We start from the raw sequence: 25,043 nt of genomic DNA, 5'->3' as shown, positions 1-25,043 counted from the left end.
AACGGTTCACGAGAAGCTAACTCTCAAAACCACAGAGAGAAAAGCCAAGCGCCCACAGACCTACGCAGCGTCGAAAGAAAACATTTCCGTGTCGGACGTTCCCAGAATACTCTGCGTCTCACGGCGCGGGAGGGGCAGGGGGAGCGGAAAAAAAAAAAAAAGCCCAATATTAATTCTGCGCCTGCGCAAAGTGTAGGTTAAGCTTTGCTGACGGCTTGAACTGCACATGCGCAAGTTGTGGGCTGAAGCTTCAAGCGGTTGAAGCAGGGGCTGCTTCTACACTCTCAAGCTTTGGATCTAGCCAATGAAAGTTTTTGCTTTTTAATGCTGTTGCACAAATGACACATGGAAAAAAAGCCAAGAAGATGTATTAATAAAAGGTTTTTACCATTGTAAAGCAATTATACTCTAATATAAAGATGTTTTAAAAAGTTTTTATTGTGGCCATATGTCTGCGGCATTCGATTTTCTATTTTTTTCCAGTTCCAAAGACAAAAAAAACACGAAGATTTTAAAAATGTGATTTCTTACCAGCAGATGGTGCCAGCGGCGGCGCGTTGAAGAAGCCTGAAAGTGAACAAACCCTCACTCGCTAGCCTATTCAACCGTAGTCTTAAGCCCCCGGTGCCTTTATCTCGGTTTCAACTGGGCTCTCAGGCCACAGAGCCTTCCTCGCGAGAACTTACGAGATTAGACGCGAGAGGAGGAGCCGAAGTGCGACGCTGACAAATGACAGCTCTCAGGTAGTCTCTACTGTTTTGCGCACATCTGGGGCCACAGAGCACGTGAGAAAAGGTGGCTCAGCCCCTTTTGCCCACGCCCGCGTTTCTCATGCTGCCCACGGGCCTCACTCATAGGCTGCTATGCAGCTTCCTGCGGGGATCCACTCCCACGATAGCGCGCCATGGCCTCCGGGAGACGCTCCTCGAGAGGAGATGTGCGGCCAACTCCTCCTCCCTGTACCCATCCGGCCTGGGATGTGGGCTTCCCCGTGGCGCGACAGCGACTGGGGATAACCAAGGAAGGGCTGACATGGAGGAGAGTTTTGTGTTCCCCGAGTACGTCCCGGATTCGGAGCCCGCAGTGACCCTCCAGGACCAGCTGCGGGAGCTGCAGCAGCGGCAGGAAGAGGAGGAGCGACGGTGCTGCAGCGGCGGGAGGAGCGGTGGCAGCAGGAACTACGGAACTCCCGGCAGATGCACCCAGACCGTGTGCCAGCGCTGCTGACTGCTGGTGTTTCACCGGCGCGCCCTGCACCTGCAGGTGAGCCGCGAGCAGTAGTACCTGGAGCTGGTGACCGCCGCGCTGCGGAGGCCCAAGCTCGCCCTGGTGCTGTACATGATGGACCTGCTTGATCTGCCCGACGCCCTGCTACCGCACCTGCCCGCGCCGGTGGGCCCCAAGCAGCTGATCTTGCTGGGAAACAAGGTGAACCTGCTGCCCCTGGATACTCCCGGCTACCGACAGCGGCTCCAGGAGCGACAGTGGAACGACTGTGCCCGCGCCGGGCTCCTGCCGCCCCCTGGCTACCGAAGGCCACAACACCCCAGCGGGGACCGGCCACGGGACGGGGAGAATGCGAATCTTTCGCCCAGGTCCCGCACGGTGCTCAGAGACGTGCGGCTCATCAGCTTCAAGACTGGCTATGGAGTCGAAGAGTTTGATCTCCGCGCTCCAGCGTTCCTGACGCTACCGCGGCGACGTCTACGTGGTTGGCGCCACCAACGCTGGCAAGTGCACTCTCTTCTACACGCTTCTGGAGTCCGATTACTGCATCGCCAAGGGCGCCGAAGCTATAGACCAGATGGTGAGCCTTAGGGCGCCAGTCCCCATCGTTTTCTGAGACGCTGGGAGTCTGATCGTGGTTCAGGCACCTAATCCTATATCTTTCATTAATGTCCACCAGGGACTGGCTGGAGCCTTCACTTTAAAAATTATCTACCTACTTTGGTCACATTTCTCTTCTGTGTCAGTTTAGTGCTTGGAAATTCAGTATATGTTGTAGTAACTTTCCAACATAAATAATTAGAGTACTTCTATGTACCAGTCCCTCTTCTAGGCACTGTATGTGAACCAGATGACAAAGTAGTTTCTGTTATCTTGGAGGTTTCCCTCGTAGCTTTAGTTCTCTGTATATTTCTCCGGAAAATCCTTCTTTCACTTTCTACACCTAGCTTCACCCCTCACTTTCTCTTCATATCTTGAGTTTACTCATGAGATTACTATACAGATTTAACATTTGAATAATTCACTAATGCAATATGATGTGTGGCTTCGCTGAGAAGAATGTCAAATGTCAAATATGTGGCTTTAAGAAACGTCTGTGGTAACTGCAGAATGGGTGCTTCTATGGCCCTGTTTGCCATAGAAGGCAAAACTAAATACTTCATTTGTTCCTTTGAAACCAGTATTTAACTTTGAAAAGCTGTTTTTCTCTGTAGAGAACTTTAGTTGACTTATACACACAGCAGTTTTATACTGGTTGGTAGTTTTTCATTGTATAAAATAAGTTACTTCTTCCTTTCTTAAGGAAAATCAGTGAACGGTGCTTACAGTTGTGGCTTCCAACTTCCTTCCCGTTCACATTACTTCATTGGACAAGGTGGACACTGTATATCAGAAGCACGGGGGTCATACGTTACTCAAGGTGAGGCAACATGCTTTGATGGTTGTATAGTTAGGTTAACACACCCTGCTAAAAAAGACTTTGTTGGACAGAACCAACTTTGTTACACCATCAGCTAGCTCTCCCCGACCTTGTTCACCTTGAGGATTTTGGCTATAAATTGAGGTGGGCTCTTATAGAAAAGTGATGTTGGATTGGACTGATCCTAGAATAGTGACAGAGCTGGGTTTTCTCTAGGTGACACTGTCCAATATTGTAGCGCCATGCACCTATTTAAATAAGTTAATTAAAATGAAATAAACTTTAAAATTTAGTCCTTCCCTTGCACTAGCCACTTTTCAACTGCCCAACGGTCACATCATTGCAGAAAGTTGTACTGGATAATGTGAGTGAAGAGCTCTAAGTTACAGATTTTCTCACAACTGGGTGATGCTACTGGCATCTAGTGGGTGGAAGCCAGAGACGATGCTAAACATAATGCAATGCACAAGACAGTACCTCACAACACAGAATTATCTGGTCCAAAATATGAGTAGTGCTGAGTTGAGAAGCCCTTTTATGAGTGGAAAAGCTCTCCTCCGAGGTTCTTAATCCCAGGCACTTAGAGGTTATCGTACCTCTTCTCTCCTGCTTTACCTGCTCCTTCCTTTCACCTGTTAAGGAGTGTGTTAAAATTTCTCTGACCTTTAAAAAACAAAACAAAACTCAGTGTCCCACTCGTTCCACCTCTTTACAATCAAGCTTACTCCTCACGTCCCATGCTCTGCAGTCCCTGTTGTGCCCTTTCTATGCCACTGAAATTGTTCCAAGTTCACCAGAGACTGAATGGGGCCTGTTTACAGATCTTTAACCAGACATGGGTATACACTGTTGGCTGGTGTGTAGTGTATGATAGTTAAGATCTCTGGAGCCAAGCTGGGTCCAAATCCTGCTCTGCTCCACCACTTAACAAAGCTGTGTGACTTTAGGTAAGTTTCCTTTACCTCTCTCTGTTGTACCTACACCACGAGGTTGTGGAGAAGATCAAGTGCAAGGCGACTGTTGTCACTGCTACGTAAGTATTTGTGGTGATGAAGATTATGGGACATACCTACTGCAAAAATAGCAGGTACGTCCAATGCAGAGGTGATTTACCATTAATTAATGCTCATACAACTGAAAATAAGTCAAAACACAATATACACACCCGCCCTTCAACAAGGATAAAACCAACCTGACTTGGGAAGTAAATGCTTCTTTCTCTCTGGATTTCCTAAGAAAGCCAGAGTGAAATTAAAACTCCATCGAAATAACTGCCCTAAAGTTAATACTCCAGAGACATGTGGGATTTTCAGGGTAGGGCTCCACCCCCATGCATCTGTGTAGTCTTCAGAGTGGACTCACTGATAATTCACAAAACAACACTGAGGCTTCTCTCCCGGTGTAATACAAATGGTTTCTTGGGCTGCTCTGTGGCTCATCCTTGCCTTCTGGTTTTCTTACTCACCTCCCAAGTCAAAGGCAATCCTGCCTCCTAATTATCACTGAGTCCAGCCTCATAGTCCAAACTGTAATCTACTTTCTTTAGGCTGTTTTGAGATCCTGTTTTGAGGTATTTTCCCAGCTCCCAGTTTTACTGCCTTCTGCCCACCCTCACCCCATCACAGCTGTAGTTCTCAACCAGGGCTGACTCTTACCCCAAGGGAACATTTGACAAAGACTGGAGGCATTTTTCGTTTTCACAACTTGGTGGATGCTGAGTAGAGGCTGCTAAAAATTGTGCAATGCACAGGACAGCCTCCCGAGACAAAGAATTATTTGGCCCAAAAGGTCAATAGTGCTGAGGTTGAGAAACCCTGCACTACGCAGATTTTTCCAAAATACAAAGCAGGCCACAGTATTGTTTTTTGATTCTTTTCTCTTTCCTGCTTATAATTCCTTGGTAGTTCCACATTACTGAGAGAAGTCTAAACTGATAGCCTCATCAGTAATGCACAGACACACATAACATACTCTGCACAGTTAAACTACAGTTCTCTGAACTCATTATCCTTTTTCCAATTTCTGTGTACATGATACTAACCCAGGATACCTTCCCACTGAATAACTTTAATCTATTTTTCAAATTCTGCTCTTCATTAATGTTTTCCTTGACCAAACCACGTTCATTACTTCCTTCACAATCACAGTACTTAGTAAATGCCTCTCATCACGTTTCTTACCTTGTAATTTATTTACTTGCTGTTTCCACCTTCTGATCTCCTCGGGGGTAGGGACCATATAGAACATATTGTAATAGCTATCTTTGTGTCCTTAGTGCTAAACACGGAGAGATCTGTTAATAAACAGGTAAATTATTATCCAGTTACTTCCAATTCATGGAAACATAGAAGCTGAATCTTACCCGTTATCCATGTACCCTTGAGAGGTGATGAGGCAGGGATTAATCTCTGTGTCCAGCCAGGCCTGTAAGAACTAAGGTATTTGGAAGGATGTTGCTTTAATTGCCCAAAATTATTGTGTCTAAAGCTTTATGGAGGACTGTAAAAACTGTAAGTTAATAAAGCAAGATTCTGCTGTCTGGAGGTTACCACCAGTTGGATGCCCACATGGGGCCCTTGTCACTGGGATCTATAGGCTTCATCCCATCACAGAGCTCCCAGGTTTTTCATTTGATGTAGAAGTGATTTGAGGTTTTTTCAACAGTTGAATGTTTAAAAGGATTTTATTCTTGATACCTGTACAGTATTATCTTATCAGTGCCTTACTTAATATTAGAGTTATCAGGGGTTTAATTTGAACCTCCAAATATCTTCATCTCCTTCCAATGGAAGGTTCCAAATGGGTGGAGAAGAAAGAATGGCAGGATTTCCTCCTCTTGTTGCTGAAGACATCACATTAGATGAGGGACTTGGGGAACCTGAAGCAGTGGCTGACATCAAGTTCTCCTCTGCAGGTAATTTTACACCAAGCACTTTTTTTTTCTTTTTTAATTTGGCCGCACCACGCGGCATGTGGGATCTTAGCTCCCTGACCAGGGATCGAACCCGCACCCCCTGTAATAGAAGCACGGAGTCTTATCGACTGGACCACCAGGGAGGTCCCTACACCAAGCACTTTTTAAAAGGTGAATAAAGTAGCCTTACTGACCTTTAGTATATTTTTATACAGATGTGCCTTAACTGACATAAGCTGAATATTTTAAGAAATACATACTAGATTATTCATAAGATGTAACCTACTCTGAAAATAAATCTGTACCTTTTCACAAATGCATTGTATGCTTTTAAAAAATAGAGTGAAAGACAGCAGTAGCCTCCCTTGGGTTTCCATTTTGAGCTGTGTTTGGTGTTTTTAATAAGATAGTTGCTAACACCACCTGTGTTCTGCCACGTTCTTGCATAGGCTGGGTAGCAGTAACGCCGCAGTTTAAGGACAAACTGCACCTCCGAGGCTACACACCTCAAGGAACAGTCCTGACGGTCCGGCGCCCACTCTTGCCACATGTAGTTAACATCAAAGGAGAGCGCATCCGGAGAAGCGTGGCCTATAAAACCAAAAAGCCTCCTGCCCTTGTGTACAATCTGCAGAAAAAGAAAAAAAGATAAATATATGAAGCTGACCTGTTCACATTGAAGATTAACGATATACAACATACTGTATACATTACATTGCATTAAATATTGCTATAATAAAACCTTCCGCCACCCTTTTTAAGCTACCAAGGACCGTGCCAGTTTTTAATGAATTGAGCTTGTAAACAGAAGTTATTTTTTGCTGGGTACATATATGTGTATATCTGTGATTCAGATATACCTAAAAAGGAGTTCTGTTGAATTCAGGTTTCTCCCACTATATTTTTAATGAAACCAGATGGCATTTCTAATTTGGAGTCTAGTTGAGAGAGCAGCTTAGCAGTTGGCATATGAAAAAATGGCAGAAAATCAATGTCTCCAAAATACATGGGCTGAAATGAGATAGAAGCGAGTAACTGGCTTTGCTCCACAGAGTCATCCAGGGACCCCACCGGGGGAACATGCCGCAGCTTCCATCTCTGGGTCTAAGGTGGTTGCTCAAGTTGTCATCCTTTCGCAATGGCAAAAAGAGAAGAGAGTGAAGAGCGTGCAGCTCCCCTACTGAAAAGAAGGGGGAAGTGCTGGAAGTTGCCCACATCACAGCGCCCATTGGTCAACACTTACATGGCCACACCCCCCATGGGGAAGCTGGAGGATGTAGAGGGAAATGGGGATTTCGGACTTGTATTACTTAAGGGAAGAAGGGGAGAATAGAAACTGGAAAACAAGTAGAAGTTTCCCTTACATAATCTAAAAGGGCCTGAAAATCTTAGAAAAGAATTCATGTTATGTTTTTCTGGCATTCAGTTTCTTCTGCAAGGATCAGAGCACTTTAACCATTTTATCAACATTTGCCTGTAAACACTGTATAACATTACATCACTCAGAAGTCTTTACCTTTATGTATTCCTAAATGAGTAAGTGGCACTAGAGCTGTGGACAATGCACTGGCCAGTCAAGTCCCAGATCCCAATGTTGAGATAAAAGCTCGTGGAGTAAGCTGGCCTGAAACGCAGATCCATGAGCTTCCTATAGACTCAGGTTTAGCATGAACTTTTTTAAAAAATAAATTTATTTTATTTATCTTTGGCTGCACTGGGTCTTCGTTGCTGCGTGTGGGCTTTCTCTAGTTGGGGCGAGCGGGGGCTACTCTTCATCGCGGTGCACAGGCTTCTCATTGCGGTGGCTTCTCTTGTTGCGGAGCACGGGCTCTAGGCGCACGGGCTTCAGTAGTTGTGGCACGTGGGCTCAGTAGTTGTAGCTCGCAGGCTCTAGAGCGCAGGCTCAGTAGTTGTGGTGCATGGGCTTAGTTGCTCCGTGGCATGTGGGATCTTCCTGGACCAGGGCTCGAACCCGGGTTCCCTGCACTGGCAGGCGTATTTTTAACCACTGAGACACCAGGGAAGCCCTAGCATGAACTTCTTAATAGTCCCATGTTCTCTGTCAACGAGTACACTCTAGCTCCCTTCTCACTAAGTAAGGATAAACGGTCAGTGTTTTAAAATGCAACTTGTCAAAACTTTGTAGATTTCACTTTCATTGGGTTTCAAAGTGAATACTATTGACATCTTGGGAAAGGTAGTTCTTTATGTGCATCCTTCATTCCCAGATATGAAAGGCCAGGAGCAACTTCCCAGCCCCATCCCTCATCGTGATAGTTGAGAAGTACCCCTGACGTTTCCAGACCCACCCTCTAGAGGGCGGTAGCTTCCCAAGTTGAGAAAATGATTGGTAGTCGATTTCTAGTTTATTTTGGAGAGAGTGAAATAGTTAATTTTACAAGTTAAAATTGTGACCATTATATTTCTATCTACTGTTTATAGTTTGGAGCTAGGCCTGAATCTTTAGATAAAATGAAGAAAATATGGTAAACTTAGCATCTGTGGAAAAATACAGAATCCAAAAACTGATACTGTATTCACCCTGAAAACTTATAATGTATTTTAGAGAGCAGAATATTTCTCCCTCCTTATCTTCTCTCTAGGCTTTTAGACCTCTCAACCAGCAAAGATTCCATTTTTAAATGTTCATAACTTATATTCTCAGGTTTTTCTTACCTGTAAAATTCAATGGTTATGTTTTGACTGAGGCATATCTAAAAATGTTCCAAGGTACTTTGCTAGCAATTTCAAACACTGCAATTTACTAAGTAAGTTTCAGTCTCCCTGGTTGTATTTAGTCTCTTTGGGTCATCATTTTCTCATTTGTAAAATGGGGGGAATGACAGCAGATATTTCAGTCCTAACATTTTATGATTCTCAGCAAAAACAGGCAGGAAAGCCAGGAAACGGTGTTTACAATACCTCAGACAGAAAAGGCCCTCAGACCTCAGACAACTGTACCTAGACAGTTGAGAACTGGTGCTAGGATCTGCTATTAATTTACACCACATTCTGCCAACCTAATGCAGCCCAGGATCACTGCTGTTCTATCCAATTGACCCACAATGGATTTTGCTTTAAGAAAGTTCTCTTACTGTGTTGTTTTCTGAGCATACGTCAGCTTACTGATACTCCTTAATCCATCGATCTTAGTGTGAAGAGTGCCCTCCCATCATTAATCATTTACACTATGACAGCATGCAGGAATTAGTAAAGAGTAGAAATTAATGGCAAGGTGTCAGTACAGCCCCCTCATGTCCACAGAACAGAAGTTGTTTTGAGGGGCTAGAAAATGATTTAGTAACTTTATACCAGTTGGTTCTGCAGCCTTGTTGTGTTCAGCATGTCACCCCTTTTGTATTCATGACACCTTAAAAGGAAGAAAATATGTGCCATCGAAGAGTTTTTTGACTTCAATGTGATATTAAATATGCATTTTTATTTTTTAAAGTTCCGTATCTTTCTTCCCCTCTTTAAAACAGGAGCATTTCCTTCAAACTTACTGAGACAAAGTGAAGTTTAAACATTTTGCATTTTTAATCACCATAAACAGCAAGCCCTACTAATCATTAGGTCTTTACTGTGTAGTTCCGCAGAGTCTAAATTTGTTTATGTTACTTGCAACAATTCCCATGACAACCAAGGAAAAGTGGAGCACAGATGCAATCCTGTGTGCTTGTGTTTCTTGATCACTCAGACGCTTTTTGCAAAATGGAAATCAAGGCTAGTTTCCTGCAGATGACTAACTTGGAGCTCCACCTGTGCCAGACATGGCAGAGCTGTTAATCACTGAGTAGGAACCCAGCACTGAAGATGAGGCGAGCTGTTTTGTCGATGGCCTCTGACCATTTACCCTGGCATCCCTCCCGCTTGGCTCTGTCTTGTGGAGCAATAGAATCATTTCCATTCTTTCTCAGAATGTTCCATTTTCTCTTGGCTGCTCTCCTCCTCCCCGGGGGATTGTTTTCTCTCAACTGTCAAAGAGTAGTGCTTAAACAATAAAAACAAAACTTCAGACTCACGTGAATCCAATAGATAGCACCTCTGCCTGCTCTTAATGTCTCTGTCATGTTGTCTGCCCCACTGATGCCCTGTAGTGGGTGGGAATGGCTAAAGATTAACATTTTAACATCATGTAGGAATGATGCCTCACTTTTCCCCTTCATGTCAAAGACCATCGATATTCTCTCATTTAATACAGGAGTTTCATGATCTGATTATTAAGTCTAGACCATCCTTAAAACAGTTTTGCAGAAGCTTCCTTTTGCTTCTCAAACAATTGTCAGAATTTACCTTCTGGCTAATCAACCTAGTGGAAGAATTTGGTCATAATATTCTCACTGGTAGGTGCACTAGGTATGATGCTTAATCACAGTCAGTCAGTACCTCTGGCCAGTAACTGTGGTAAATCTGAGAAAACTGAGGCCACACACACACGCACACACACACACACACACACACACACAAAGACACACATGCTAGAGAACACATCATCAGATGATTTTGGACATGAGAGACTGCCAAGATCCTTTCTAATTTTTCAGTAAGTCCCTCAAAAATAGCCAGCATTCAATGCATGAATGAATGAATTAGGAGGAAGAGGGGACTTTTTTGTTTTGGGAGCTGGTTTTTGCCTTCCCTGAAAAATAGCAATAGAGCAGACTTAAATTTGCTTAGTAACTTGACATTTTTCTAGGGTTTCTTCCTGTACTGCCTAAAGACAGTACCTCAGGACAGTTGTATGTGAGACTTCGCAGCTGCTATGATCATGATAGCCCATATAGCTTCTTTTTATTCCTTTACATTCTTATAATAGTAATAATAGCTAACTCTTATTTAAGCAAGCACAATGAGCCTGGCGCTTTTAAGCACTTTACATGATTAACTGAATCCTTACAACAATCCCATGCAGGTGGTACTGTTATTACCTGCATTTGGAGATGAGGAAGCTAGGGAACATGTAATCAGCCCAGGGTCACACAATGAAGGAGTGATGGATCTCTGATTCAAACAAACCCCAGCAGCCTAGCCACAGCACCCTGTGGGTTTGTTTAATTATACAGTAAAACTGACTTTTTTTTTCCCCTTTCGATGTACAGTTCTATGGAGTTTTAATATATGTACAAGTTAATTAACAACCACCATAATCAGGATACAAAACAGTTCCACCAGCACCCAGGTTTTAACCACCACATACTTCCTCTATATACTAGAACCCATTACAAGGCTAAAGGCGAGAAGGCAAGAACTTTTCAACCTTAAGAGGTAAACGTGTTATCTTAGAAAAGAAAAGCAACCCACGTTGAAGACCTCAAAGGTTATGACACAATTTCCTTGGAAACCCTGTGTTACTGCCACTTAGTTCTCTTTCTATCTTCCTTTGAACCCTCCCATATACAACCCCAGCCTGAGAACATTCCTCAGAGCTAGGGGGTGTGATGTGCTGCACCCTTGCTGTCTGACTTCAGCACTGCTGCCCAATCCTAAAGTGTCTCACTGTGATTTCCATGCTGTCTTACCATCTCAGGTAGTTTTAAATTGAAAGTGCTTTCATGGCTAGCTGGGAATCTTTTCACATTGCTAGTGAGCTTTGTCAAGTACCACGGACAGATCACAGCATGAGTGGAGATCCTGACCCACAATTCTGATGAAGAAAATAGGAAATTACATATACAGGAAATTTGGAATGCAAACATCCAAAGAAACACACCAGTAAAGTATCCTAAAAAACAAAAACTGATATAAAGTCCTGATCCTGATGCTTTAAAAAGTGGAGTCATCTGCAGTTACAGAGCCAGAAGAGAGGTCAGCAGGCAGCAGCTTGACTTCTACATTTGTGCCTATAACTGTGCTGGAAAATATGTTCTACTCAGAATTTACCACTTCTCATGAAGGTCTGTACTTGATCTGAGAACAAAACCATCGATGCAGCTCTACCCACCACCAGTCCCTCCCATCAGGAAACCTACACAAGCCTCTTAGATAGCCTAATCCACCAAAGGGCAGACAGCAGAAACAAGAATAACTACAATCCTGCAGCCTGTGGAACAAAAACCACATTCACAGAAAGATAGACAAGATGAAAAGGCAGAGGGCTATGTACCAGATGAAGGAACAAGATAAAACCACACAAAAACTAAATGAAGTGGAGATAGGCAACCTGCCCGAAAAAGAATTCAAAATAATGATAGTGAAGATGATCCAGGACCTCGGAAAAAGAATGGTGGCAAAAATTGAGAAGATGCAAGAAATGTTTAACAAACACCTAGAAGAATTAAAGAACAAACACAGATGAACAATACAATAACTGAAATGAAAACTACACTAGAAGGAATCAATAGCAGAATAACTGAGACAGAAGAACAGATAAGTGACCTGGAACACAGAATGGTGGAATTCACTGCTGCGGAACAGAATAAATAAAAAAACAATGAAAAGAAATGAAGACAGCCTAAGAGACCTCTGGAACAACATTAAATGCAACAACATTCACATTACACTGGTCCCAGAAGGAGAAGAGAGAGAGAAAGGACCAGAGAAAATATTTGAAGAGATAATAGCTGAAAACTTCCCAAACATGGGAAAGGAAATAGCCACCCAGTCCAGGAAGCGCAGCGAGTCCCATACAGGATAATCCCAAGGAGAAACATTCCGAGACACATAGTACTCAAATTGGCAAAAATTAAAAACAAAGAAAAATTACTGAAAGCAGCAAGGGAAAAATGACAAATAACATACAAGGGAACTCCAATACGGTGAACAGCTGATTTCTCAGCAGAAACTCTACAAGCCAGAAGGGAGTGGCATGATATACTTAAAGTGATAAAAGGGAAGAACCTACAACCAAGATTACTCTACCTGGCAAGGATCTCATTCAGATTCGATGGAGAAATCAAAAGCTTTACACACAAGCAAAAGCTAAGAGAATTCAGCACCACCAAACCAGCTCTACGACAAAGGCTAAAGGAACTTCTCTAAGTGGGAAACACAGGAGAAGAAAAGGACCTACAAAAACAAACCCAAAACCATTAAGAAAATGATAACAGGAACATACATATTGATAATTACCTTAAAAGTAAATGGACTAAATGCTCCAACCAAAAGACACAGGCTTGCTGAATGGATACAAAAGCAAGACCCATCTATATGCTGTCTACAAGAGACCCACTTCAGACCTAGGGACACATACAGACTGAAAGTCAGGAGATGGAAAAACATATTCCATGCAAATGGAAATCAAAAGAAAGCTGGAGTAGCAATACTCAGATAAAATAGACTTTAAAATAAAGAATGTTACAAAAGACAAAGAAAGACACGACATAGTGATCAAGGGATCAATCCAAGAAGAAGATATAACAAATATAAATATATATGCACCCAACATAGGAGCACCTCAATACAAAAGGCAACTGCTTTTTGTATTTATAGCTAACAGCTGTAAAAGAGGAAATCGAAACTAACACAGTAATAGTGGGGGACTTTAACACCTCACTTACACCAATGGACAGATCATTCAAACAGAAAATTAATATGGAAACACAAGCTTTAAATAGACACAATAGACCAGATAGATTTAATTGATATTTATAGGACATTCCATCCAAAAACAGCTGACTACACTTTCTTATCAAGTGCGCATGGAACATTCTCTAGGATAGATCACATCTTGGGTCACAAATCAAGCCTCGGTAAATTTAAGAAAATTGAAATCATATCAAGCATCTTTTCTGACCACAACGCTATGACATTAGAAATCAATTACAGGGAAAAAAACATAAAAAACACAAACATACGGAGGCTAAACAATACGGTACTAAATAACCAAGAGGTCACTGAAGAAATCAAACAGGAAATCAAAAAATACCTAGAGACAAATGACAGTGAAAACACAACAATCCAAAACTATGGGATGCAGCAAAAGCAGTTCTAAGAGAGAAGTTTATAGCTATACAAGCCTACCTCAAGAAACAAGAAAAATCTCAAATAAAAAATCTAACCTTACACCTAAAGGAACTAGAGAAAGAAGAACAAACAAATCCAAAGTTAGCAGAAGGAAAGAAATCATAAAGATCAGAGCAGAAATAAATGAAACAAAGAAAACAATAGCAAAGATCAAAAACTAAAAAGCTGGTTCTTTGAGAAGATAAACAAAATTGACAAACCATTAGCCAGACTCATCAAGAAAAAGAGCGAGAGGACTCGAATCAATAAAATTAGAAATGAAAAAGGAGAAGTTACAACAGACACCGCAGAAATACAAAGCATCCTAAGAGACTACTACAAGCAACTCTGTGCCAATAAAATGGACAACCTGGAAGAAATGGACAAATTCTTAGAAAGGTATAGCCTTCCAAGACTGAACCAGGAAGAAATAGAAAATATGAACAGACCAATCACAAGTAATGAAATTGAAACTGTGATTAAAAATCTTCCAACAAACAAAAGCCCAGGACCAGATGGCTTCACAGGTGAATTCTATCAAACATTTAGAGAAGAGCTAACAGCCATCCTTCTCAAACTCTTCCAAAAAATTGCAGAGGAAGGAACGCTCCCAAACTCATTCTATGAGGCCACCATCACCCTGATACCAAAACCAGACAAAGATACTACCAAAAAAGAAAATTACAGACCAATATCACTGATGAATATAGATGCAAAAATCCTCAACAAAATACTAGCAAACAGAATCCAACGACACATTAAAAGGATCATACACCATCATCAGGTGGGATTTATCCCAGGCATGCAAGGATTCTTCAATATATGCAAATCAATGTGATACACCATATTAACAAACTGAAGAATAAAAACCATATGATCATCTCAATAGATGCAGAAAAAGCTTCTGACAAAATTCAACACCGATTTATGATAAAAACTCTCCAGAATGTGGGCATAGAGGGAACCTACCTCAACATAATAAAGGCCATATACGACAAACCCACACCAAACATCATTCTCAATGGTGAAAAACTGAAATCATTTCCACTAAGATCAGGGACAAGACAAGGATGTCCACTCTCACCTCTATTATTCAACATAGTTTTGGAAGTCCTAGCCACAACAATCAGAGAAGAAAAAGAAATAAAGGGAATACAAATTGGAAAAGAAGAAGTAAAACTGTCACTGTTTGCAGATGACATGATACTATACATAGAGAATCCTAAAGATGCCACCAGAAAACTACTAGAGCTAATCAATGAATTTGGTAAAGTTGCAGGATATAAAATTAATGCACAGAAATCTCTTGCATTACTATACAATAACAATGAAAGATCAGAAAGAGAAATTAAGGAAACCCTCCCATTTACCACTGCAACGAAAAGAATAAAATACCTAGGAATAAACCTACCTAGGGATACTAAAGACCTGTATGCAGAAAACTATAAGGCACTGATGAAAGAAATTAAAGATGATACTAACAGATGGAGAGATATACCATGTTCTTGGATTGGAAGAATCAATACTGTGAAAATGACTATACTACCCAGAGCAATCTACAGATTCAATGCAATCCCTATCAAATTACCAATGGCATTTTTTACGAAACTAGAACAAAAAATTGTAAAATTTGTATGGAGACACAAAAGACCCCGAATAGCCAAAGCAGTCTTGAGGGAAAAAAATGGAGCTGGAGGAATCAGACTCCCTGACTTCAGACTACACTACAAAGCTACAGTAATCAAGACAATATGGTACTGGAACAAAAACAGAAACATAGATCAATGGAACAAGATAGAAAGCCCAGAGGTAAACCCACGCACTTCTGGTCAACTAATCTATGACAAAGGAGGCAAGGATATACAATGGAGAAAAGGCAGTCTCTTCAATAAGTGGTGCTGGGAAAACTGGACAGCAACATGCAAAAGAATGAAATTAGAACCCTCGTTAACACCATACACAAAAATAAACTCAAAATGGATTCGAGACCTAAATGTAAGACCGGACCCTATAAAACTCTTAGAGGAAAACATAGGAAGAACACTCTTTGACATAAATCACAAAAAGATCTTTTTTGATCCACCTCCTGAAGTAATGGAAATAAAAACAAAAATAAACAAATGGGACCTAATGAAACTTTAAAGCTTTTGCACAGCAAAGGAAACCATAAACAAGACCAAAAGAGAACCCTCAGAATGGGAGAAAATATTTGCAAATGAATCAATGGAAAAGGAGTAATCTCCAAAATATATAAACAGCCCATGCAGCTCAATATTAAAGAAACAAACAACCCAATCCAAAAATGGGCAGAAGACCTAAATAGACATTTCTCCAAAGAAGACATACAGATGGCCAAGAAGCACATGAAAAGCTGCTCAACATCACTAATTATTAGAGAAATGCAAATCAAAACTACAATGAGGTATCACCTCACACCAGTTAGAATGGGCATCATCAGAAAATCTACAAACAACAAATCCTGGAGAGGGTGTGGAGAAAAGGGAACCTTCTTGCACTGTTGGTGGGTATGTAAATTTATACAGCCACTATGAAGAACAATATGGAGGTTCCTTAAAAAACTAAAAATAGAATTACCATATGACCCAGCAATCCCACTACTGGGCATATACCCAGAGAAAACTGTAATTCAAAAAGATGCATGAACCCCAATGTTCATTGCAGCACTATTTACAATAGCCAGGTCATGGAAGCAACCTAAATGCCCATCGACAGACGAATGGATAAAGAACATGTGGTACATATATACAATGGAATATTACCCAGCCATAAAAAGGAATGAAATTGAGTCATTTCTTGAGACGTGGATGGATCTAGAGACTGTCATACAGAGTGAAGTAAGTCAGAAAGAGAAAAACAAATATCGTATATTAATGCATGTATGTGGAAGCTGGAAAAACGGTACAGATGAACCGGTTTGCAGGGCAGAAGTTGAGACCCAGATGTAGAGAACAAACGTATAGACAACAAAGGGGGAAAGCCGCGGGGGTGTAGGGATGGTGGTGTGCTGAATTGGGTGATTGAGATTGACATGTATACACTGATGTGTATAAAATTGATGACTAATAAGAACCTACCAAAAAAAAAAAAAAAAGAAAAACCATTGATGGTAAAGGAGAAAAAAGGAAGTTCATTAAGTTTCTTATCAATGAAACGGAGATGATTAATTTTAAAAATTTCTGTAGTTGTATTTTAAGTAAACTAATGTAATGTTAAAAATATATATAAAGTCCTGATCCTATAAGTGACATAGAACTAGTAGTCCCTATTTATTCGCAAATCAAATACCTTCAAAAACCAAATTAATTTGGTTCTGAACGTGTTTAAATGGCCTTGCCTTTCTGCTTGAGCATTCATCCTGTTTCCTGTTCCTTTTCACATCTTAACTGATTTTCACTAAAAGGGGATCTTAGTTGCCCAACTAAAAGCTTTCTATTATCTCCAGTTTTCTCAACATTTAACATGTAGCCTAAAGAGATTTCTCATTTTCCACTGTTCACTTTAAACTTTATGGTTAAATATTCAACTGGAAGAAAAATTAGATATGGTGACCTCTTTCCCTTAAATACTAGATATATATTTTACTGAAACACTTGCTAAGGAAAATGTCTTTTTCACTGGATGAAAAAGCTATTATGTAAAGGTTAATTCCATGAAATGTACTGAAAATGTACAGCATGGGAACTTGGATGAAACTATTCAACAAAAGAAAACAATGCTTAACAGTCCCACTTACCCACTAACTCCCCCATTCAGCCTGGCTTCTATCAGTTCTAGGTACACTTGCTCATTTGTCAATAGGAAATGCTTCTTTTTTAACTAGACTGAAGGCATAATTAGGTTTCTACCCACATCTGTTGCTGAATAACTAACCACCCCAAAACTTAGTGACTTCAAACAAGCTTCTATTTGCTCTTTAGTTTGGCAGTTTAATCTGGGCTCAGCTCAATGGTTCTCCCACTCTGTGGGGATATGTATTTGCAGATCTCACTCCATGTCGGGAGCTTCAGCTGGGATGGCTGTAATAACTTGGAAACCTGGGCATTCTTCCATGGGTCCCTCTCTCTACCTAGAATATCGTCCCAAAGTAGGCCAGTTCAGGTTTGTTCACAAGGTCATCGTGTTCAGAAAAAGCATGAGAGTAGAAGCTGCAATGCCTCTGAAGCTCAGAGATCACGCAATGTCACTCTGCTGCATTCTACTGGTCAAAGCAAGTCGCAATGGCAGGACAGACTCAAGCTGACTGGAAGGGCTGCAAAGAATCTGTAGCCACTTTCATCCACCACAAGGTTTCAGCATGTTCATCCCCTTGAGGAAAAGGCAGTATAACATGCTATATATTCTGACCTATGTGAAGAAAATCCACTGTAAATTTATCAAATAAGAAATTTGATGCTGACTTAAATTTACCTCAGGAGTCAGATACATAGAACAGCTCATGACTGAGGAAAGGAAGGAACACAAGGCTGTGGGATTTTGATTTCATCATGAATCTTTTAGGAATAGTGTTTTAACTGTGCATGTATTACTTTCATAAATTTAAAGTGAAAAAACAAATCCGTTCAGGTGCAAACCTAGGCAATCTCTACTCCCATCCTGACCCACCCTCATGGAGCACTTACACTATCAGAAAGCTAAATCAGGAAGTCAGCTATCTGCATAGTCTCTGTTAGGGGAGGTAATGAGGACACAGAAATGAAGGAACTTAGTATCTCAAAGTAGTACCCTATTACTCTCCAAGAAGGAGAAAGGAGGTTTTAGGCAGAATCCAAGCTTAGGATCCTGAGGCCCTAGAAACTCTTCCTTTCTTTTCCTGGCTCTACAACCAGGGAGAGGAGTAGAGTGACATGGGGTTGAAAGTGATTTCAGAATCCTGCTCTTAGCATTGGCCACCTACCAGCATTTCTCCATCTCTGACGCCAAACAAGGAGACAGAAACCCACGTGGAGACATTTGTTGCTGTATGTCTCCACCACTCCCTATGGATTCTGAGAGACCAGGAGACAGGCACCTGATGCCAAGTGCCTGCAACTCAAGTGATATTCTAATAAATGGATCAAATGGGACAAATATCTGGGCCTACAATATAGCAGGCTCACAGGGCCCAAGAACCAAGGACATTTAAAAATAAATGCCGCTCTTCTCTTTAAATTATATGTTCTTCTGTTTTCAAATAGTTACCCACAAATCAAAACTACAATGAAATATCACCTCACACCGGTCAGAATGGCCATCGTTGAAAACTCCACAAACGGGACTTCCCTGGTGGCACACTGGTTAAGAATCCGCCTGCCAATGCAGGGCACATGGGTTTAAGCCCTGTCCAGGAAGATCCCACATGCCATGGAGCAACTAAGCCTGCGCACCACAACTACAGGAGCCTGCGTTCTAGAGCCTGCGAGCCACAACTACTGAAGCACCCACGCGCCTAGAGCCCGTGCTCCGCAACAAGAGAAGCCACCGCAATGAGAAGCCCGTGCACCACAAAGAGTAGCCCCCACTCACCGCAGCTAGAGAAAAACCCACACGCAGCAACAAAGACCCAACACAGCCAAAAATAATTAATAATTAATTAAAAAAAAACTACAAACATTAAATGCTGGAGAGGGCGTGGAGAAAAGGGAACCCTCCTACACTGTTGGTGGGAATGTAAATTGGTACAGCCGCTATGGAGGACAGTGTGGAGGTTCCTTTAAAAAAAAAAAACAACTAAATATAGAACTACCGTATGATCCAGCAATACCACTGCTGGGCATATACCCAGAGAAAACTCTAATTCGAAAAGGTACATGCACCCCAATGTTCACAGCAGCACTATTTACAACAGCCAAGACATGGAAGCAACCTAAATGTTCATCGACAGAGGAATGGATAAAGAAAATGTGGTATATATATATACAATGGAATTATTACTCAGCCATAAAAAAGAATGAAACAATGCCATTGGCAGCAACAAGGATGGACCTAGAGATTATCATAGTAAGTAAAGTAAGTCAGACAGAGAAAGATAAATATCATATGATATCGCTTATATGTGGAATCTTGAAAAATGATACAAATGAACTTATTTACAAAACAGAGTCACACAGTAGAAAAACTTATGGTTACCAAGGGGAAAGGGAAGAGGGGAAGGGATAAATTGTGAGATTGGGATTGACATATACACACTATATAAAATAGGTAACTAATAAGGACCTACTGTATAGCACAGGGAACTCTACTCAATACTCTGTAATGACATATATGGGAAAAGAATCTAAAAGAGTGGAAATATGTATAATTGATTCACTTTGCTCTACAGCAGAAACTAGCACAACATTGGAAATCAACTACACTCCAATAAAAAATTTTTAAAATACTAATTATTTTTTAAAAAATAACTACCCACATAATATAGTCGCTTACCTAAAAATGCCAGCTTATGCTATCTCAGAACCGGGCATAAGTAGAATCAGGGAACAAGTGTATTACCCTACTTTACTTTCATCTCAAAAAGGTGAAGTTCATCTCACTACTGCTAGTAAACTACTCATGATCGTCAGTAAATATAAATTGGTTAGATGTTATGATAGAGAAAGGCTGCTTAAAGAGTGACCTCTATATCATGTTAATATAATTAATACATTATCATAAATTGAGAACATTCAGATCAGGCTGAAATCCTTTTCACCACCACTCCTAATTTCCCCACATAAAATTCTTCACTTAATCAGAAGAGCAGTGTAACACAGACCTGCCACTTCCTACTTGTGTGACTTCAGGCAATTGGCTTGTCTGTAGGAAGCAAAGTGGGAATAACAATCTACTTTTTAGGGATGTTGAGACGATTCAGAGTTAATGGGATGTGCTTAGAAGAGTGCCTGGTACTTAGAAAAGGACTACTCCTAGATGCTAATGTGGGATCTCCAGTTCTGTGCAAAATGTTTCCCAATTATTTCCGGTGTCCCCAGGGTTGGCTCCCGTGGGTCGTGAATAAGGCCAGCCTGCTCTTACGTGAAGTCAGCCATTTCCTTCCTCCCCAACAACAGCTCCCTTCAGTGGAAATTCATACTTGTGCACACAGGACACAGAGCAGAAACATTCAAGTCTCACCACTCCACTGCTGCTGCTACTAACCTACAGAAAAATCATGTTCATTAGTGTCCCTACCAAAGAGGCTATCTCAGCACTTCTGACACACTAGTGCAGATTCCTGCCCTTGCCTCTCTCTGGTCCCTGGGTACTGCAATCACTACAGCTACCTCTGCTACTGTTAACTGCAAGGCCTCATGCTTGCTACTAGGCAAACTTGCCTACCTTATTCTCAGTATCTGTAAGATGTGCTGTATATCATCAGAAAAATCTTTGGTCTTAAACGAATTGAAAGGGAAAAAAAGAAAAAAAAATCTTTGTCCTGCCATGCAGATAAAACTCCTGCCGGGATCCCCACACTGGTCCACTAGACATGGCAAAATTCCAGCTACCATTGTAGCTCGTGCTCAAGCAGGGACCTCTGTCTTATTAACTTGCAATTCCTTAATATACCATCATATGGAGAATTCATTTCCCCCCAGTAAAATTAGCTGAGTACCAAGGTGCTATTCCCCTATCACATCAAAGGTGAATGTTAAATGAAAATGTTACTCATCATTCTGTTACTTTAAGCAACACTAAATTAAACATCCATCTTCTGTATTTAAAAAAAAAACCAAAAAACCACCTTGAAATAGAGTACAAGACTTGATTACTATTAGCAAATCTAAAAGTTGTTCTACTTTAAGAACATAAGCATAAACATAACTTATGGGCTTCCCTGGTGGCGCAGTGGTTGAGAGTCCGCCTGCTGATGCAGGGGACACAGGTTCATGCCCCGGTCTGGGAAGATCCCACATGCCGCGGAACGGCTAGGCCCGTGAGCCATGGCTGCTGAGCCTGCGCGTCCGGAGCACAGGCTCCGCAACAGGAGAGGCCACAACAGTGAGAGGCCCGCGTACCACAAAAAACAAACAAACAAACAAACAAAAAACATAACTTGCAAGGTTGTAAGATCCTTTGGATCCCCTGAACCACTCACTCCACTTGGTGTCCACTCTCAAAATACTTCCAGATGGTCAATTTTCACTATAATCAGTGATTAAACCATGATACTATGAAATATTATGCAACAGTTGTAAAGAATAAGGAAGGTCCTTAACTAGGACAAAGATCCTCAAATTCTACTCACTGCAGAATATCAATAACCTGAATTATGTAAAAAGCATAGAAATCAAGCATTTCAATATGCATACACATATGGAGGTTAAGAGTTAACAGCAGATCATTAACAGTAGTTAATTCTAGAGGAGAAACAAATGAAAGTAAGAGGATTAGTAGGAAGAGAGCTAGTCGGGATGAGTTTTAACTTGCTTGAATTTTGAGTATGTAGTTGTACTTGCATTATGTCTTTTAAAAATTAGAGCACACCAAAAAAAAGAAATGAAAGGTGTGGTATTTTAAAATCAATAAAAGAATTAAAACATCATTCTGTAAAATTGCCTTCTGGTGGTAGAATCTCTACCACTGGCAAATTTCTACTTGCAGTTTATCCCTTAAGGCATTCCATCAAGCTTTCATAACTTTAATTGACTGTTACGACTTCAGCACAGAGTAATGTAGTATTTCTGAGTTTCAGTCGTTCAGTGTGATACTCAAACTGTAATAGTCTCGTTTAGCTTAAAAGGGCACCCCCCCCCCCCCGAACTGGGGTAAAGTGAATAACTCAGCACATGAAACAAGAACCTAGGTCTATGGGGAAAAGAGAAAGCTGTTTTTGATAGAGAATACCAGTTACCATAGAAGATATATAATTGAATTAAACAAAAATCAGTAGATGCTAAAATCAATGGCTGTGTTGAAGAATAAGATCGTTTCACTATATCATCCTACAGAATATTAATTATAAATGGAAAAAAAAACTTTCCGGTTGAGAAATGTGGTGGACAACACCTTAACCAAATAATAAAAGTTAACACAACCAATAATGGCATCATATGCCTTCTGATGTAATGCACCAGTACTTACTATTCCTGTGAAGATGCGTAACCTGAAATGAAGCATGAGGAAAACAATTAGAATAACCCAAATTAAGGAACATTCTTTAAACAGCTGGCATACGTTCTTCAAACTCTTAATGTTGTAAAGGACAAAAGCATAGAGTTGTTCCAAATTAAAGGAAACTGAAGAGATGTGACAACTAAATGCGAGGAGGGATTAGGAACAGGGAGATTGTTGAAGGTTAATATTAAGACATTTGGCACACTCTGAATATAGACTGTGTATTAAAGACTACACCCATCTTTAAAGTCCTGAATTTCACCATTGTAAGAGAATGCCCTAATCCTTAAGAGATAAACTGAAGTATTCAGAGATGAACAGGTATGCTTGCAACTTAATTTCTGGGGGTCCACCACATAATACGTACATAATAGAAAGCAAATGTGAGTAGTGGATCACAATAAGGGGTACACAAGGGACTTCCTTGGTGATGCAGTGGTTAAGACTCCAAGCTCCCAATGCAGGAGGCCCGGGTTCGATCCCTGGTCAGGGAACTAGATCCCACATGCATGCTGCAACTAAGAGTTGGCATGCCACAACTAAGGAGCCGGCGAGCCGCAACTAAGGAGCACACATGCTGCAACTAAGACCTGGCACTACCAAATAAATAAAATTAAATAAAAATTTTAAAAAATAATAAGAGGTACACAAGAATTCAGGGTACCATTTCTGTAACTTCTCTGTAAGTCTGAACCTTTCTCAAAATAAAGTTTCTTTTTTTAACTTATTTATCTGGCTGCGCTGGGTCTTAGCTGCAGCACATGGGATCTTCATAGCAGCATGTGGGATCTACTGCCCTGACCAGGGATCAAATCCGGGCCCCCTGCATTGGGAGCACAGAGTCTTAACCACTGGACCACCAGGGAAGTCCCAAAATAAAGTTTCTTCACTAAGTCTCTTTCTCAAAACTTACTATTTCCTGCTACTTGGGTGAACTCTCCTTGACTTGTTAATGCACCCAGAAAAAAAAAATCCTACTCTATGAACAGAGATTTCTGCATTATCAAAATCTTAAAATTACCACTACCATTGTATTATTAGTTGAAATCAAGGAAACACACACACACCAAGACACCACACACATAATTATTCTTGGCCTGGGCAATTAAAAACTATTTGCCTTTCCACGGGCCAGATACTGTTTTAGGTGCTTGAGGAAAGCAGTGCACACAAAAGCATTCTGACTGTTAATGGAGATTACAATATAGTTGAGTAAAGTAGCGGACACAAAAGCCCACATATAACATTAAAACTCCACTATTTTGCAAGACATGAAGACAAGCAGGTGGATTATACAATTTAATGTCAAATACAGGAAGCACACTATATATTTAAGGATACTTACTCTGTTATCTAGTGGTAAATATCTTAATATTAAAACTACATGCCAAGCACTAGGCTAAGTGCTCAATAAGCATTTAACACTCAAAGCCACTCTATGGACAGAAGTACCATATGCCCCCATTTTCTAGATGAAGAAAGAGGTTTAATAAAGTTAAAAATGATTTGCCCAGTTATAGTAGTAAGGAAGAGAGGCCCACTGTGAACCCAGCTCTAATTGCAAGGGCCACAGAGCACCTCATACAGCAAACATCGAAATCCTTTAAAAAGGAAATTTCGTACCACAAACCTTCCCTGATTACCAAACATTAGCACATTGTTTTAGCAGCTTCACCAACCTGCCTTTTTGGAGCTGAGGATGAGAGCTGTAACGTACCCTAGAGATCATACTACTGTACCGTTAACTCTACCTACAAACTAGTGTTAAGCCCTGACTGAGACCATGGGCAGAATACAAAGAAAGGATGGCCAAAAGTTAAGCGTAAACGGATGATACATATAAAAATCATAACAGGGTGAGCCTCTGAGAAAGGAGTAGCAAGGGACTGGAGAAACACACTAATAACAATTCTTTCATTCCTTAAAATAACAAACCAAGTCACACATCAGTAACATTTATATATTCATGATAAATTTCCCATATATCCTTGCATTAGGCAGAAACTTACAGCTCCTCATCACTGATTCTACCATGCCAATAAAACAAATGCTTGGAAACTCATTTTGCTTTGTTCATGATAAGGACTCTTGCAAGAGGCGGAAGCAAGAGGGGGAAGAGAGTGAATCACACTCATCGGTTCAACAAGAAACATCTATCTTTTCCTGACAGCTTCCAGGTCACTTGCTGCATCAGGACAGGATGCAATCCAGTTGTTTTGATGCTTTGCATCGCTTTCCCTTTTCCCTAAAGTCCACAAAAACACCTAAGCCTTCAACATACAGCACCACTGTTTATGTGAACTAACAAAGGAAAGAGAACCTTACTAGAATGTGGCTTATCACTTTTTCATGGGTTTCATATTCTTCTCAGACTTCCACTGAATACAGTAAAATCCTTAAAATAGTGCCCGGGCTTTCTGTGAACATTCAATGTAACTCATTTTATTTTCT

At 40.9% G+C, this 25,043-nt stretch overlaps 1 protein-coding gene and 1 pseudogene across 2 annotated transcripts in view; one reads left to right on the top strand and one right to left on the bottom strand.

Moving 5' to 3' along the window:
* Positions 1-667, bottom strand: part of LOC109548827 (DNA-directed RNA polymerase II subunit RPB2-like) — a 35,932-nt gene extending 35,265 nt beyond the window's left edge. For both annotated transcript variants that reach the window (XM_073805304.1, XM_073805305.1), the window contains exon 1: positions 532-667. The gene's annotated coding sequence lies outside the window, so the exon portion shown is untranslated. The remainder of the gene's footprint in view (positions 1-531) is intronic.
* A 164-nt stretch (positions 668-831) lies between these two features.
* On the top strand, positions 832-6,302 carry LOC117312333 (nitric oxide-associated protein 1-like; annotated as a pseudogene).
* Positions 6,303-25,043: the final 18,741 nt, after the last annotated feature.

The sequence above is a fragment of the Tursiops truncatus genome, chromosome 5, assembly GCF_011762595.2.
Source record: "Tursiops truncatus isolate mTurTru1 chromosome 5, mTurTru1.mat.Y, whole genome shotgun sequence".
In the NCBI taxonomy this organism is placed as follows: domain Eukaryota; kingdom Metazoa; phylum Chordata; class Mammalia; order Artiodactyla; family Delphinidae; genus Tursiops; species Tursiops truncatus.
This window is presented reverse-complemented; position numbering and strand designations above follow the sequence as displayed.